At 42.8% G+C, this 16,547-nt stretch overlaps 1 protein-coding gene across 4 annotated transcripts in view; it reads right to left on the bottom strand.

The window, feature by feature from the left end:
• The window catches only part of GNG12 (G protein subunit gamma 12), a 485,600-nt gene that overhangs the window by 251,135 nt on the left and 217,918 nt on the right, over window positions 1-16,547 (bottom strand). For 3 of the 4 annotated variants that reach the window (XM_078668836.1, XM_078668829.1, XM_078668832.1), the window contains exon 2: window positions 5,024-5,081. The exons of the other annotated variant lie outside the window; for it this stretch is intronic. The gene's annotated coding sequence lies outside the window, so the exon portion shown is untranslated. The remainder of the gene's footprint in view (window positions 1-5,023; window positions 5,082-16,547) is intronic. 4 annotated transcript variants of the gene reach the window in all.

Here is a 16,547-nt window from a genome sequence, read left to right as displayed (position 1 = left end):
CGAGTGCTAGACTCAGGAATAGTGTACTTTAAACCTTGCGTGGGTGGGCTCATCTCCTTCTTTAGGTGGAGGCATGCCTTAAACAGCATCTTGAATGTCACCTGCACGACATCTTAAACCGGGAGAAAAGGATCCTTCTTTGGAACACCTCTTGTTGCAATCATTCAGCCTTAAAGAGGTTTAAATCTTTTTGGGTTTGGGGGTGCATAGTGGTTCAAATGAGGTCATAAGGAACTGCAAAGTCTACAACGGTGGTCTCTACCTCACCTATGTTCAATGTTATCCCATTCCAGTCATGCAGAAAATCTGTAGGTGTTTAACTTGCCAACGTTGTGTGGGTAAGAATGGCAGGGAGGGAGTGAAATGAAAACACTACTGGGGTGTTGGCTCTCAAGACTTGCTATTCAGCATCTAGGACAGCTTGCCCCGATTATGTTAAATTCACAATGGATGGGATGACCAGCAGGAAGATTAAAACCTTTGTAGACAAATCCAGTTGGCAAGGCTGCATTCTGTACAGTGTGGAAGGCTAGTCTCCCAGGTTTACAGCGCACCATATCATATTTATAGTGTCCCTTTAATTCAACACGATGTGGGGGGTTGGTGTCATAGTGCAGTCTGGTGGGTTACGGTCGCTGTAAGGGAAAGGTTGTATGCTGGCCTGGTCGTTCTAAAATAAAAAGTATTGGAGTGTGCTGCCATCGCAATACTACTGTGTCGTGGGTCAGTGTTCCTTAGATGCACTTTGTTGTGCTGGGTTAGTGTGCCCGGAATGCAGTACACTGCACCGCATTCCCTTTGTTAGGATGTCAGCTCTAAATAAAGATAACACAAGGAGATGATGGACAGAGCGTGGAAACTTTTCAGACACTCATCCCCAGTTACAGATCTGAGTTGAATCCATCAATGTTCTTTAGTTCACTTCGCCACCCCAGTTCAGACACAGCTCTATGCAAATCAGTCTTGTCCCTGAGCCTCATGGGAACAGTCCAGCCCGAACAGCCAAGCCATCTCTTCCCTGGACCGGAAACAAGCATCCTGGGACCGGTTTTGGGGTAACACCCCTCATCAGCCAGGCTAGCTTTGTTCGCCCTAAGTTGGCAGGGTATGCCCAGACATGGGTCCCTTGCTCAATTTGCCACTGGATTCAAGCTAGCCTTGCTGATGAGGGTTTTTCCCCCGAAACTGTTCTCAGGATACTTGTGTCCGGTCCAGGGAAGACATGGCTTGGCAGTTCAGGCTGGACTGTTCCCACGAGGCACTGGGTCAAGACGGATTTGCATATGGCTGTGTCTGAACTGGGGTGGTGAAGTGAGCTAAAGAAGGATGATGGATTCAACCCAGATCTGTGACAAGGGGCGAGTGTCTGAAAAGTTTCAGAACTCCATCTATCATCTCCTTGTGTTAGCTCGAAATAAACACCAACCGGAACTTTAAAACCGCATTATCAGTCCTGTTGTTGCACATGATTTATACTACAATAAAAGGCAAAGCCCTGATCCCCCAGACCTAAAAAAGAAGTCTGTTTACACAAACTTAATCGTAAAGGAAAGACAAGAAACAGAAGGGATACGGAGGATAATTCTATATAAGGTGCATTTTCCTTGTGTGTTTCCGTCCCATTAGTTAATCTGTCCATAATGGAGAACATGTTGTATTCTCCTCGTCAGGCAAATGTGGAGCAAGTCGCATGCCCTGTGGCAGAAAGAGCAGTACATTTCTAAACCCTTTGTCTTCAACAAAACTACCCTCTTCACAGCAATCTGTGCGTCCTGTGATGCAAACGTATTTGTACATCATTCTAGAGCCCGAGCAGGCGCAGGTCAAGCTTCCCTCCCGTTTATAGAAAGGGAATTATTTCATTAAACCTCGAGTCGCGGGTGACCTTGTGCATCACAGTTTCTTGTTGTCATGTGCAGTTATTCTCTGCTGTTGCATACACACGTAATGTGGCTTCCAAGAAGTGTTTCATGTAAAGTACCCTGGAAATGCAAATCATTATCCTTGCTGCCATTAGAAATAAAATCTCCAGTGGCCACCCTGTTCTGGGCAGAGATCTCTCCCCTGAACACATACAGTTTTAACATTCTAATCGATATTAAAACTTACAGAAAAAATAAAACACTTAATTCCGCTTGAATTCTTTTCTCCGGTCTTCCCTACGTCAGACTTCAAACTCTCGGGCCACGCTCTTTCAGTCGTGAATTGCAGGCATTTTTGCCAACAAAGCATAATGAGAAAATGCATAAAAAAAGAGCCTACATTTAGTGCTCAGAGGTAAACAGAGAAGCAATGAGCTGCAGCTAGGCATAAAAGCTGCGTAGCCCAAAACAAACATTAAAAAGAAGAAAACAAAATACACCAGGATGCTAGGTAATGTCGAAGTTAACCCGACACTATTTGTTCACATTAAATATCACCGCATTCCGAAAAGAATAACTATACCCAAACAGTTATTGTAATGGAAACACTGAGCTTTAAAGCAGAAAAAAATGAACAGCTGGTAAACAAAACTACAACATAGGGCTTTTGCTACAATGGGCTATAAAATATTTTGAACATGTGGGCTTATTATAGTTACTTAAAATAGAGTCTTAAAACAATCTGCAGCAGAAGCTACACATCAACATATTCGCCCAGAAATGTTTAATGCAAAACAACTGTGGATATATAGCTGTGCCCAAATACTATCGCCATTTGAATTATAACACCAAAACCCCTTCACTATACGCATCTTAAATGTGTACATACAGAGGATGCATAATGGATACTTGTGTGATATATTGCTATATTGTCACCGAGGGGTTCTGGTAACAGCATCATCTATAAAGCTAAGAATTGTAAATGTCACCAGCACACCGAGATACCAATGAAATGTCATTCTACTCATGGTATCCATTGTTATGTTACTGCCCATTTGTAAAGCGCACATCCACCAGATGTTCTCTTGGCGCCAGGTAACCAGTCAACTTCAACCTCCATTAGTAATAAGCCGGTCTAAAAAGCAGTGTTCCCAGGAGTTTCCTAAATGTGGCAAGGTCGATAGAAGCCCTTCGATCCAAAGGCAGGCTATTCCATACACGAGGGGCGCTAACGGCAAACCTACGCCCGCTGATCCTTTGTTTTTTCCAGGGCGGTATTGTCAAGAGGTGAGAGTTGCTAGATCTTAAAGCTCTGGTTTGGCAGTATTACATAATTCTAGACTTCACGAAGGCATGGTAGCTCAGGTACAGGGACTTAAAAACCAAGCAAGATGCTTGAAACATTGATCTCTGTACAACTGGCAGCCAGTCAAGGTCCATTATTACCTGGGAGATGTGGCAACGTTTGGGCAGGGTGTAAATCAGCCGAGTAGCCTGATTTTGAATAAGCTGAAGGATTTTAGGGAGGCCAAGGTTAATTGCGTTAAGCATAGTCTAATTTGGACATGACAAGAGCTATGATTACTTGGAGGAATTTTTGTAATCTTTTTTATGCGACGTAGCTGGCAGAAGCAGGAAGAAGTCCCAGCTCTTACCTGCTGCTTAAAGGAAAGTTCTGCATCTATTATAACACCCATGCTTTTTACAGCTTTTTTGGGTGAGGTGGGAAGCCCATCTCGCTAGGCCAGAATCCGGGGCACCAATAGTTCATCTTACTTTTAGTAAGCATTATCTCCGTTTTATCGGGGTTCAGCTTCAAATGATTGCTGTTCATCCAGTCTCGGATGAACCACATGGTATCATCTATTTTGTGCATATTTTAGATTACAAATTTATTTTAGGCTAGTAAGCTTGGAAAGAGTACTTTTGTCAAACAGAGAATGTTTATTAAAAACAGTAAGTAAAACCGATTTGGCTGTTGGAGGTCTGTAGCAAAAATGAAGAAAAAAAAGAATTATGCATTTAAGTATATAGAATTTTATAAGGACCATTATATGTTTTGATAATAAAAAGACATTCAGTCGTCTTGGGTGCCGTCATAAGGTGATTTCTGCAAAATATCAAAAATATTCTGCGGATCCTAGGGAAACATAGGTTTTTAATAAACCTGCACTTTTACAATAAAAGCAGTCAGACATGTAATTCATATATTTAATCATTTTTAGGCGGTTTGGTCGACTTGGTATGCCATTTTTCAAAGAGCTACTTATAGAGACGCCTGTTTGAGGTGTAGGTATTTCACAGACGATGCATTTCCAAATGCTACTTCATTGAGTAATCATCATGGACTAGACAGGACTGCTACAGCAAGCCAAGTGCATGGTCATCAAACCGGAGAAGGAGCATATTTTGGGAATGCTGAAAGAACAAACAGTTCTAAGGCCTTCCTTGATCACTCCAGAGAAGAAACATGTCAAAAGTAAAACTGCATTTCTAATCGCCTCGCACCTAAATAGCCCCCTCAAATTACCATCTTGGGACATTGGTGCATCTCAAAAGAGGCTCGTCGTGATCGATTAAATGCTCCTAGGGCTTGGGCCTGTGATTGTTATGGACGGCTTGGTGCATTAACTCGAAATCTGCCAATACTGTTCTGAAACATATTTTAGCCAAGAAAAAGCAACAACCTTTCTCAAGAGAGCCTGTCCAATCATTTAATATAAGCAAATAGCAAGCTAATTTATTTCGTGGAGCTTCCGGTATTTGGGGTGAATTGTCCACCCTTATACACTACCATGAAAAACACTAGGTTTTTAAAAATATATGGACTAAATAGCTGTGAAACACTATTATCCCGGGATGTTGGTCTTTTTTTACTTCTACTTCCAAACTACCTTGTTCCAGGAAACCTAAGCGTCCCCCATGAGAGTGAGAGTGTGAGAAGGAGTGCGAGTCTTATTTTGCACGTTTTTAGTTGCAGAGTCTGGTTTTAGTTCAAGGATTAAAGTAATCCCTACATTGGAGTCATTTAAACGGGTCGAAAACAGTCAATACCAAACTAGTAATCGACAGACAGCATTGAGCTGCTTTATTGTCAACTCAAGTAATAAGTACATAGGAAATACGTTGTGGAAATAGAGTTCGAAAACAATGCAGCATACCTCTACAACTTCAGAGATTCACCTTGTCAAAACGGTCCGTTTAGTTTGTGAAGTTACCCTGAAAGAGATGCAAAGGTAAGATACCACATAAATAAACATGAAAATGATAAAATCCAAGCAACTATTCAGACAAGCAAGTGCTCATCACAAATGGGGCCGTAAATTGATGATCTTAAACGGATATTAGATTAAGACGAGATGTGGCTTTGGTGCCAAGAACCTGCTATTTATTGTACTAAATTGTGGGTGCAGACTGCACTGACCTAATTGTCTGTACTGCACTCCAAACAATACAATAAAAAAAACAATAAATACATTTTTTTTTAAAATAATCAAGCGAGTGTCAACTATATTAAGTATAATTGATTTGAAATCACAGGGGAAACCCAGCAATATCAAAATGGACATTGCAAGTGCTCCCCAATACCTGTGACATTGAGTTTGCCACAAAGTTGACCTTCCTAGATTCCTCTAGCTGTAGCTCAGTTGAAAAGTCACGATCTAGATAAAAAATGACGGTATGAAAGATCAGTCTAAGTACAGTGGAGTTATATATATATATATTTTTTGCAGAGTTTTATATAGCACCAGTTACGTTACATGAGGACACACATTCATTTTAGGCACGGGGAGATGATTTGCCCAGAATCACAGGAGGTTTTGGCGTCGTTACCGAGACTCGAACCAAGTTCCCCAGGTCCGAGGTCGAGCGCCCTAGCCGTTAGGCCAACTCCTCTCATCATAATAAAGAGGGAATGTCCGACAGAATTATAAAGAAACCTCGTAATAATACCACAATCTATTTAATACATATTCAGAAGAGTAGGATGGAATTTGATAGGTATTACATTGTTGATTGCGGGAAGGGCCATAACATTTGCCTCTCAGAGAAGAGACACCAATTCATGGTTACTCAATTGAAAGAAGTGTTACTATTGAGCACCTGAACTGCATATTGGATTTGGTGGACTTGGGATTAGAAACCCCTCAAACAGAGCCAAAAACAGAAAGAAATTAAAAATAAGGTGGATCCTCCACGGAAAAAAAATGTGAGGATGGAACAGCTACACAAATGGTTGGAGACTTTCATCCTTGCAATGGATTTGCACCAATTTCACAAAGAAAATGCTTGGGGCTTGAACTTTTAAATAGTTCAGTATTTCTATATCAGTGTCCTCACTATCATGAGCATTATTTGTAGAAATTAGATTTATAGGCAACTGACCAAATATGATCCCACCAAATCCTCAAACTGTCTCAAATGACAAGCCCCTGACACCGATTTCGCACACATGACCTCGACTTGCCCGCCCATAGCTAAATACTGGACGGAAGTGTTTCAAATGCTCTCCGACATAACTTCTATTCCACTTTCTCCCTTGCCTAAGCTAGCTTTGTTGGGAATAGTCAGCAGTATAAAACGATGCTACTGTAGGTTCTTCGCTATAGCACTATTACTAGAAAAAAGAGAAATTGCATTACACTGGGGCTCTAGACAATGTCCCAAGAAGGAAGCATGGCTTCGCAGCATGACTTAATGCGATATGCAGACTGACACATACGCCACACTTCAACCCCTCACTTCACGACCTAAAGACATCTGGTACATATACCGCCAGTACCTACAGCTAACTCACCAGGTTCCATCAATCCCATCTCTCTCACGTCTGTCCGACCTGGATGGGCCTTTATGCACAAGCCCCCCCGCAGCCAGCCTCAGAATTGACCCACTAGGATGCCATACCTCCATTACATCGGATGTATCCTCAGCTGCCTACACGCCATCTACATTCTTGGCATCTCCTTTTAGGAACAGTGGGGCACATGCATCAAGGAAGGCTTTTGCGATTCCTTAATTGAGATTATTAAGGAATCGCAAAAGCCTATACATGTAGGAATCGCTAAAAAAAATAGCAATTCCTACACATTCCTTAATTCGACTCGCAAATTGCAAGTCGCAATTAAGGAATGGCTTTCCAATTTTCCTATAGGCCCATAGGAATGAATGGGAATTGCATGGTTGCGAGTACTCATTAGGTTCTCACAAATTGCACTTACAATTTCAAGTGTGCAAGAGTGTCAAAAGGACACCCTGTTGCACCCCTGAAATTGTAATGTGCACCCATGTGTGTGTCAAACAGGTAACTTTGGAAGGAATCACAATTTGCAATTCCTTAAATGCAATCGCAATTTCTGATTTTTGCATTTGGGATGATGTATCCCAAATGCAAAAATACCGGCCACAAAGGGGCAGATTCTGAGAATCTGCCAGTTTGCGACCGATTTTTAGTTTGATACATGGGGCCCAGTGTATCGTGTTTCCTTCACAATCCTTGGCTCTGCGTGTGCGGAGTGCAAATATGGACCTTCCTCCTTATCCTTCTCTCTCTCTCCCTTTCTTCTCTTGTTTTTTTCCTCAGTTCTGGGCGATGAAACATGTCAAACTCTCATTTATTTTTCATGAGCAATGATATCGATATTCCTTGTTGTATGTGTTTATGAAATCAAGCAATAAAATCAATTAAAGAAATTACATTTAAGTACAGTAAAAGAAGTCGAAAATTAGCACTTAAATCATAAAATACAACTGAATGGGAAATATGTTCTTGTAAAAGGTAAGGGTCGAAACTACTCCTATAAAATGGATTAAAACAGCAGCACGCAGAGGACGATTTCCATGTGGCTCTCAATCAGCATCCAGAAAAACCGTCATGCTCACCCTGTTCAAAAGCACGTTGGACTATGGGAACACGCTCTCTATGTCGAGATCATCAAAAAACTCACCAGAAGGCTGTATACCATTCAGTACTCGACAACCAGAATCACCAAACCTTCCAAGCAGCACTCACAACACCACACCTGAAGAAGCTCCACTGGCTCCCCATTCACAAACTAGCACAATTCAAGCTCCTCACCCACACTTCAAGGCACTACATCACACTGGCCCAACATATCTCAATCACACCTGCTTTCAACAACCTTCAAGACACCTCTGTTTGTCTGGGATCCTACTTGCCAAATCCCACACATACGAAAAACCAGATCCAGTGGTTGAGCCTTCTACATCTCTACTAAAGCTTGGAACGACCTGCTGCTACACATAAGAGCTTCCTTTTCACTCCTTGAATTTTGCATGAAGCTGAAAAGTTACTTTGAGTAGTCCCACCGGGCCTTAGGTATGGCTAGACTCACACCTGCTCATCCCCAGGATACACTCCTGGATGATAGAGTGCTCTACATAGCTGTACAACATAACATGGAGGCTCAAATACTAGGACACGCTAAAAATACATTACTCCCTGTGGAAAGGAGTTCGCTCATGCAATTGTGGTCTGGTAGACAGGACTGCACTGGGAATCAATCAGTCAGTACTTGTAAAGTGCAGCTATCACCCAAGAGGGTATCCAGGCGCTGGGTTGTTGGGCTTAGTCGAACAGCCAGGCCGTAAGTCTCTTCCTGAAGTCCATCAGCGAAGATGATGTTCGAAGGTGGAGGGCATTTCAGGACTTGCCAGCGAGGTGGAAGGAGGCCGCCGCTGTGACCAGAGGAAGCCCTGGTGGAAATTCTCAAACGAGCCCAGCTCTCTGCCTCTCCTTACTTTTGCTTTCCATTCATCCATTCTCCTTCAGCTATTTATTTGAAAAGTTTTATTTAGCGCTGACTAGACCCGGAGGCATCAGAACGCTTTAAGTGAGGAAGAACATTGCTTCAGAACATAGTTACACAGTTACATCCCTCTTCATCTTCCTTCCTCTTCTTTCCCTCAAATCACTCTGTAGCTGCTGCAATTAGCCGAGAGGAGCTGGGGAAAGTGACAGAGGTACCAACAGCGGCCCTGGACTTTCAAAACAGGTCTCCAATGGTTCCAGTTCACTAGGGAAATGCCAGATGGAATAAAAGGTGAGTCCGGGCTTTGTGGTAGCTAAAGCTTTACTAGGGAGTCGTTGCATTTGTATAGTGCACAGCATGTACTAGGAGACTGCTCTAGGTGCTGATGTTAATCCACTGCATTTTAAGGGGGGGGGACACTTAAAAGAGGAAGTTGTAGGTCAAATCGGTTGTTCCACAATATATAATACACATGGTCCCATTGTCATGTCAGCTCATCTCTCCATCCATTCTTGTAAATTTCCAATGAGGCTTCATGTGGCTTGACACTCTAGACATTACTACACTGAAGTATATTTGGCATTAACCTGAATGCTTGACTTTGCCAGTGCCCCAATGAGGCACATGAAGAGGAAACGACAAAAAAGCAAAGACAGTGTTGAACATATCATAGAATATGTTTGCATAACTTTCTATCTTATTAAATAATGGTAGTAACTAAGGGGGGCTGGTTGTACACAAAGATTTTTTTTTTTTACCAAAAATACTGTTACGAAGATAAGACCGTTTCTTCTGATGGACACATCTTCCCAGATTTCTCACATTATGAATGTGACCAAAAGCAATAAAGCCCAGGAGGTAGGATGGAGTAGTGGCAGTTTAATCAAGGAAGTCTTGCAAAGAACTTGGGTTAAGCATTCATCATTCCATGCCTGAGACATTTGATAGTCTTACTTGGCAAAGGGAAGAAAAGATGACCAGGTAGCTGCTCGGAAGCTGTCAGCAACTGGGGCACATCAGGAGAAAGCTGTGGAGGCAGCCCTTGCTCTAGCAGAGTGGGCACTTCTGCTTTCATGAGGTTCGTACATGGCCAAGGCATAGAAGATGATGCCATGCCCTTCTTAGCTCTGGTGAAACACACAAAGAGCTGAATATCCATCCTGTCCTGACGAGTCCAGTCTATGAACTCCTCTTTGAGCGGATATAGAGGAGGGAAGAAAGCTTAGGGAGTAATAGCCTAAGGCATAGGAAATGCAGACATACCTTGGATAAGAAGGATCGCCAGGTGTAAATAATCAATATATCCAAGTAGAAAACTTTAAAGGCTGAATGAATTGATGGACCTTGCAGTTCTTCAGTCGTACATTTTGAAGTTATTGCTACCAAGAGTAAGCATGAGAACTAGGAAACTGCACCAGCTCAAACTCTGATATCAAGAAAGCTAAAAGGAGGTTCAAATCATACTGAAAAAGAAAAAAAAAAAGAGGAACCAACCGAAAAGATTTCAAAAATCAAAACAGGAAATACTGAAAAGGCAAAGTGATTAACGCACACAGGGCCACCAGATAGCCTTCAACTGTAGCCACCACTAGACCCTTCTGTTCAAGGGATATGGGAAACTGCAAGACATTGGAAAGGCTAGACTGAAAGGGGATGATGCCCTCTGAATCGCACTCCTGGACAAACTTAGCACAGAGACCTGTGTAGAGAAATTTGGTAAGGGGTGGAAGTCTTCCTGGCCACCAAGATAAATGCAACTTTGTCAGCGAGATAAAAAGGACTTCAACTGGTACCACTCATCTCAATGCATGAAGTGGTAGCATTTGGGATTTTGGGTGAAAAACCTGACCACCCTGCTGCATGAGGAGGGCCCCTCTGCACAGGAGAAGTGTTTAGTGAGTGCCAACATAATGGCAAACAAGAGATCCTCCTATTCCAGGATGGGGTAATCAGAACCATCTTTGCTTGAGCCCACCGCAGCTTCCACAGTACTTTTGACAGAAGCGGAATTGGCAGAAACGCATACAGAAAGCCCAGAGACCAGCTGAACCAGATGGCATACCCCTGGGAACCATACAGAGATAGGTGAAAAGCAGAACTGAAGATACGTCCTGGTTTGGGGTATTGCAAAGAGATCCACATATAGAAACTCTCTCTGGAGAAGCTCACTTCCATCACTTTGGGTTGCAGCTCCCCCTCGCCCTTCTCAAGCGAGATGCAACCGAGCTCATCAGCCCTCAGACGAGAGTCTGATAGGGGAGTTGCTACTGGAAAAATTCACCGTCATTGAGGAGACTTCCACAGGTGAATTGCTCCCCTATATAAGGTCCAGAATACCACTCCACGTCCCCCTGCCCATTGACATAAAAGCCTACGATAAAGCATGCCACAAAAGTGTGGGTGAGGCTTTTCCATTCATTTTCATAATGATGTTCGCTTAAGGCCATAATAGCTTTAGTACAGTCAGTTGATTTGTTACAGTCAGATTCTTTTTGTGTGCCAGAAGCCACTACAAATGACAGCAATTTCTTCAAGACGCACAGGTAATTTCTGAGCGTGAATGGTAGAACAGTAAACTGACAGTGCTGGGATCCCACCATGACCCTCTGGAAACATCTATAGGCAAAAGAATAAGATCAGGGCAAGAATCCATAACAGCCTTCCACAATGAGGAATTGTAGTCCTTGGCTCAAGGTCAGCATCTTGACTTTGTCTTGGTGAAAAAAAAAATTCAGATGGCAAGATCCAGGAACGGCATCATATCTTTATCAATCATCACTGTAAGGTGATGGCTTACACAAGTAAATGAGAGCGGTTTTGAAGCAGAACTGTCAGATTTGTGGAGACTGCAACTGTTGCCTTCATCCTCACTATCCCCTGAAAGCAGCGGTATATCTTGTGGTATTTGTACAAGCTAAGAAGGTTAACTCTCCGGTCTGTCAAAGGACTGTACTGCCCTGAAGAACAAATGGAAGGCATTAAAATGCCTGGAGAACCTCAACCTTCTGAAAGCATTCTGCTCCAATCATCACTCACTCATCACCACAGGTAACCACCATCAAAGGAGCAATCAAGAGAAGCAAAGTACTCTTCAAAGGACATCAGACTGGATGCTAACCTGATCACAGAACCTTCTATCCCGCCATTAGCCATTAGCTGACAGATGCAATGCCAGCACCTCTTTTTCACAGGCAGAATCAGATCTATAAGTAACCATAATGGCAGTGTTACAGATACCCAGCAGCCACATCACTATCTGGTTATCATTCAACACTCTTTCCTCACCTAGATCTCTCCAAAATGATCAACTCACTCAAAACCACCTCCTATATAGATGGTGTGCTTTCCTTTTCCATCATCAATTCTCTGCAAGGAGAAGCCCTCACACCCCTTCTCAACACCTCATTAACCCCGACAAACTCAAGACTATACAGATCTTCCGACTGCTGAAAAATCCTACACTTGAGCCAACCGGCTTTGCCAACTCAAGTCACATTTGTTGGAAAAATCATTGCGAAGGCAGTTGCCACCCAGCTACAGGAGCACATCAGCAAGAACGGCATAGTTCAAGACTATCAATCAGGGTTCAGATCAACTGCCATGTTCTAAGTAGTCAACATTGCCCTCATTCCTCAATGACAAAAACAAGCTGCGTCTTGAGGTCCTTCTCAACCTCTCCAAAGCTTTCAACACCGTTAAACATCCAGCACGGACCCAAACTCTAAAAACATATTTGGACTTTTCTGGCACAATCTTACAATGGTTTACATCCTACCTCATCAAGTGAAAGCTACTTGCTCAGATAGTAACTGCTTGATTCCCAGACTCTCCCGTCCCCTGCAGAGTCCCTCAGGGCTCCTTCCTGTTACCCATCATTTTCAACCTTAGGTACCCTTGGGAGCCATCATTTCAAATTACAACATCAAGAGCCACCAATATGCTATGGACACCAAGCTGTAACTAAAACTCTCCTCAACCAACAACTCACACAGACACAAAGTCTGCCTCCGACACATCCAAACCTTAAAGTCAATAAACTACTTACTGTTAAACTAAACAAAGAGCAAATTGATCCAGTCTGCTAACAATGCCAAACTTTCCCTGATTCAGTCATGACTCTGCAACTTAACCCTAAGAGGCTTCACACCTCAAATGACAGAACATGCAAAATACCTCAGACTCCCATTCAACTTGAACCTGTCAAAGAACACATTGCCAAGAAGACCAAAACTACTTGGTCTCCTGCAAAAAGTGAAACCTTTTTTTCTAAAAGACGACTTCAGGATGACAGTTCAAACCCTAGCACTCTCAAACGTAGATGGAGACAATGACCGATCAATGGCTTTGCAGAGACCCCCTTTGCTCACTGTGAGGCATCCTGCAGGCAGCAGCACAGTTCATCAAGTGGCTAAATATATTAAACATATATCAAACCACATCACCGTTGTGATGAAGGATCTAGACTAACAACCATATCTCTTGTAACAGAACAGAGCGGTGCTTGTCTGAAATTCGCACTTGTGTGGGAAGATAGTGGGCGGGCGGAACGAAAAAGCAGGGCATAGCCATGGTGAACTATCTGTAGGACCCACCTGTCTGATGTGATGGATCACCAACATGGGTGGAAATATTGATCCTGAACCCCAAATGGTTGGGCATGTGTCACTAAGGGCAAACTAAAGTGGTTTGGTGGTTGTTGTAGGAGGGGGAGAGGAGTTGTTGGACTGATGCCCACTGCTGGCCCACACACTGCATGCCTGAACCATATTCATTGGCTTCGAAAGGACAGGAGTGTTTAACTGCACTGGTAGGAAAGACTGAAGTCAGCAGACAGGCATAGCCTTTAAACATTCTGAACTGATGCAAAATACAGTCTGCCTTCTCACCGAAAAGGAAGGACCTAGCAAAAGGCATCTATGACAGAGGCATGCACATCTTCAGAAAATCCCATGGAATGCATCCACATCTCGAAGGAGAATACTAGTAATGGCTGGCCTTCTAAGGAAATCTGTAGTACCAGACCTACACAGATAGCTTATTAGGCCATGTCCAGGCCACCATAGATTTTCTGGGTATACAAGGCCCGAAGGTCTTTCAAGACTGCCAGCAACATCTTGCTGGTTATGTCCCAAAGGGCATGTGAGTAACAGCCCAGCAAACAAGAGCAGTGTCACAATCCTTTTGGATTCCATATACGGAGAAGAGGTTGGATAGGAGTTAGATTCAGCTTATTAATCAAGGCCTCTACATTAATGGTCTCAGGGTGCTTGATGAGAAAAAGTGGGTTACCAAGTGCCAGTCTGTGACGTCTGGCTACCTGCCCATTCACAGGTGGACAGGGCCAAGGATTTGAACAAGTATCCATCAAAGTATCAATGAGGGCATTGTTAAAATGAAGCAGAGGCTCATAAGAAGCTAACCCAGGCTGCAAAACCTCGCTTACAACATTTATTTTGGTCTCCATAGAGGGTAGCTGCAAATATTGTTCCTCAGCTGCCATCAAGACCACACGTGCAAATGAGGCACTCTCCTCCATTGGTGGCCAAAGTGGCAAGTCGAGATCTGTTTCATGTGAGGTGTCAAGCCCACTGGCATTTGGTACATCAATGTTTAAGGCATCATTATAGCGAGGAGGAAGCAAGCAATCCCTCATCCTCATCAACATCTTGGGTGCCACCTGCTCTGTCCAGAATCAGAGTCCGAACCAAAGAGATTATGGAGCCTCTGGTGTAAGGTGCAATGTGGTAGAGGCATTGGGTTAGAATCAGGTTGGATGACTACCGGTAACGATTTTATTTCACAGCAGGACAATGGTCAGGTTTGAGCTGAAGTTGGGGGGATCCAACCTTAGCATCAGCCTCCAGCGCCAGTGGAGGCAGCACTGGAGTCAGGGTAGTAGAAATCTCCAATGGCTTCGGAATGGGCCGGTTTATGGGTCCCCAGGGGACAGGTGACCAGCTGTTGGAGTCGCCTGTGGTAACCTGATTGGAGACCTCTGCTGTTTCATAGGGTGTAAAGGTGCTCCAGTGCAAACCAGTAGCGCACCAAAACTTTGCAGTGTGGCATCCTTGAAGGCCTTGCTCTGCTGAAGTGTTGACAATGCCCCAGGAAATTTAGGGTACATCAGTACCAGCTGAGTAAAACAGTTTAGTGTCAGAAGACCTTGAAGCAGTGTGACTGACATTGTGACAGCCTTGCGTCTTCTTTCTTGAGACAGACTGGCAGGATGGGGTTGAACCCTGCTTCGCTTTTATGAGGACCCCCAAATCAATTTCGGGGTGGTGTGGAGTCAGAGGGGAGCTGCACAACACCACCTAGAGGCGTGCAGACCTACAAAGGATAAAGATTGATAGATGAAGTCTGACACCTGGGGAGTATTTTAAGGTAGGGAATTTGCAGTTAGAAGTATCTATTAGACTTATGGCATTAAGGGCTAGTGAGTGGTTTATTGGTTTACTTTTCACAGTTGGCCATAGTGACACGGAGATAAGAAACAACTATTTACTCACTAGATTTGATTATGGTTTGGTTGCGCAGTTATACCTTGAAGCCACCAAATTGAATTTAGTTAAAAAGGCAAGACGCCTAGTAAACAAAATATTCAAAATGAAAAGGACAGGATCAAGTGATAAAAAATGGTAACAAAAATGATCTCTATGAAAAGATATGTAGCCTCTACACTGCGGTAAGTACCATGTAGGTATGTACCATGCAAGTAAATACATGTTATGATTTTTACCTTTACCCGTCATCCTATACCACGTGGTTCTTTACTTTGAAACTGTGTATATAATATTTTTAAAAAAATTGTTATAAAAAAAAAATAATAATGATAAAGTTGTGGTTATAGGTAAAGGGACTAAATGGTGCTTTTAGGGTTTAGGGGTGGGTAGAGGTAAAGGTTTTTTATAATACAAGGGCTGGTAAAGGGGTATAAAAATACAAGTGTGAGGGGCAACCCTCGCCAAAAGAAAAAGGGTAGTTTGGGGCATCATCCCCATAAAATATGTCGGTGTATATATGTATATATGTATATATATATATATATATATATATATATATATATATATATATATATATATATATATATATATATATATATATATATATATATATATATATATATATATATATATATATATATATATATATATATATATATATATATATATATAGACACACACACACACACACACACACACACCCACACCCCCCCCCACCCCCCCCCCACCACCACCACCACCCCCCCCCCCACCCCCCACCCCCAGACTTTACCATGCAGGGTAAAGGCATGCGTTATAAAGCCTTGCATGGCATTACAACGCATTATAATGCCTGCAAGGTTAAGGCTTGCAGGGTAAAATTGTAATGTCTGATATTCGTATGAAAATAAGGGAGCTAATCAAACTGTTTGAAACATTAAAAAAAAAATCAAGAGAACTGGTATTTTATCCTAAAAAGTCCACCAGAGGTCAGCAGTAAATGTATACGGTTCATTAAAGGAGAACCAGCCAGCCACGGGGATGTTTCAAATAGGTTACAAGAGCAACAATAATGAAATGGCCACCGCTCATTTGATGGATGTATAAATTCCAAATAGTTTCCAGGCTAAGGTAATTCTCAGGGTGAGCTCCAATGTGGACAGTCCTTTCGACAAAATATCTTTAGAAGGCACTCCACAACAACACAGCAGATAACGTCCAAGTCAAACAAGCATTGGCATAACCAATTGGTCTTGCTCTTGGGACCTTATAAGTGGTTAGCTATGCTGCATATTATCCTGTGTAAGTGTTTAGCCATGCACCACAGGAGGCTGTTGAGGAGATAAGGGGAGGAAAGGGGTTAACTATGGTGTAATCAGGGTAAAACTGTACACCAACTTTTACTACTTCTAGCATTTTTGTGAACTGACATC

Source organism: Lissotriton helveticus, chromosome 1_2, assembly GCF_964261635.1.
Source record: "Lissotriton helveticus chromosome 1_2, aLisHel1.1, whole genome shotgun sequence".
Classification (NCBI taxonomy): Eukaryota; Metazoa; Chordata; class Amphibia; order Caudata; family Salamandridae; genus Lissotriton; species Lissotriton helveticus.
The sequence above is the reverse complement of the archived record's forward strand: the minus strand, read 5'-3'. Positions and strand labels throughout refer to the sequence as shown.